Raw genomic sequence first — 417 nt, forward strand, 5'->3', positions numbered from 1 at the left:
CGCCTGCAGGCGTCACAGCACTGCGGGGCTCTGACCAAAGGCCTCCGCTGAAAGCGGCCAGTTTCAGTTCCACAATTACACAGAGAAATCACTTTTCTCGTAAGGATTCAGACCTTTTATTGCTGATGGGTCTGTGGATATCGAGGACTATCCCAGGCAGCCTCAGTCACTGGATCCCCACCAGACACAAACACCCCTTCCCTTCCACCAGCGCCTGCTGAGCCAGCACGTGCCCAGGTGGCCAAGAAGGCCAGTGACATCTGAGCTTGTGCCAGCACCGGTGTGGCCAGCAGGAGCAGGGCAGGGATCGTCCCCCTGTACTGGGGACACTGGTGAGGCCACCCCTCGAATCCCGGGTTCAGTTTGTCCCCTCACTGCCAGAAGGACACGGAGGGGCTGCAGTGTGTCCAGAGCCGG

The sequence above is a fragment of the Buceros rhinoceros genome, unplaced genomic scaffold (genome assembly GCF_000710305.1).
Source record: "Buceros rhinoceros silvestris isolate BGI_N320 unplaced genomic scaffold, ASM71030v1 scaffold39139, whole genome shotgun sequence".
NCBI classification, from domain to species: Eukaryota; Metazoa; Chordata; class Aves; order Bucerotiformes; family Bucerotidae; genus Buceros; species Buceros rhinoceros.